Source organism: Gekko japonicus, unplaced genomic scaffold, assembly GCF_001447785.1.
Source record: "Gekko japonicus isolate JY-2015 unplaced genomic scaffold, Gekko_japonicus_V1.1 scaffold1785, whole genome shotgun sequence".
NCBI classification, from domain to species: Eukaryota; Metazoa; Chordata; class Lepidosauria; order Squamata; family Gekkonidae; genus Gekko; species Gekko japonicus.
The window spans coordinates 108,323-109,643 of record NW_015165298.1 but is presented as its reverse complement, the minus strand read 5'-3'; positions in this window follow the sequence as shown (position 1 = coordinate 109,643).

Genomic DNA, 1,321 nt, shown 5'->3' with positions numbered 1-1,321 from the left:
CCGCCACCGGAGGTCAGCGCACACTCCTGAGCTTCAGTCCGGCACAACAATGGGACTAGGATTCTAGTCCCTCCACTGGGGGGAACCAATGGGACCTTGGCGGGAGATTCAAACCCACCAATGGGACCAGGGGAAGCCCCTGGACTGTGTATATAGTTGGCCTGCCGGCCGTTAGTCTTTAGTCTTGTTGTGTACCAGTAAAGCCATGCTGATCACTACATCAGCCTCCATGCTTTCTTTACGCGTCTAACCCACTACACTTCAATTTATTTCAAAGCTTTGGAAAGATACTCAAACAAGTCCTTTGTTAGGAATGGGTACAAACAGCTAGGACAAGCATAATAAAGAGATTCAAACAAGGTACCAACCAATGGATCACTTTCCCGCTGGCGGGTAAATGGAAACGGTTGCGCGCTCAATCCCTGGGAACACTACTATCTCCAGACATAACATAGGTGCAATTCCCAGGCTCTAAAAGCAACAAGCTAGCATTCAAGCTCACCTCCTACACCACGTCCTCCAGATGTTTGGCTTAAGCGTTACAGCAGAGTAAAATACAAGCTAGCAGGCAGAGGGGGGGGGAATGAACTGTACAGCCGTACAGGTAACACAGAACACAATGGCAGCTTGCTGACAGTTGGCAGGAGCTGGAACTAGAGACGGAAGCTCACTCCGTCTTGCGGCACCCGGGTCTTGAACTGCTGAACTACTGACGTTCTACAGCCTGCAGTTCAGCGTCTTAACCACTTGAGCCACCGAAGCTCCTTTGGCATATCGTATGCACTGCTAAAAATTGCCTTTTGTTTCCTTAGTTCTATCTAAGTCCTCTTTTCTGAGGATTAGAATTAATGTTCTCTTCTTAAAGGTTAATCTTTATAATTTTGCAGGACACTGAAAGATTTCAATCACGAAGTCAGGATCTGGAGCATAAACTTGTAGTGAAAGAACAGGAACTGGAACAACTGGCTCAGAAACAGAAAACGGTATGTGGTGTGGAAAGAACAGTGATTTCCTAGCAAAATTTGACATTGGGTGAGAGAGCTGTCACTATCTATACTTTGGCACATGGGCTGCCAGGTCATTTGGTATTCTTGGTAAGGAAGCTAAAATGGACCCCTGCTCCTTCTCTTCTGTGAGGCCCATTTTACTATAGTAGCCATGTTCAGCTGTGGGGAGGTATATGTTAATAGAGTCATTTTGAAGTGGTGGTTTTTCAAGTTTCCAAAGGTGCTTTGGATTGTTCATGAAATCAGTGCACTGCTTAGATGCTGGCTCCAGGGAGGTGAGGTTGATAAGAAGTTCACAATCATCTTCTGTTTGA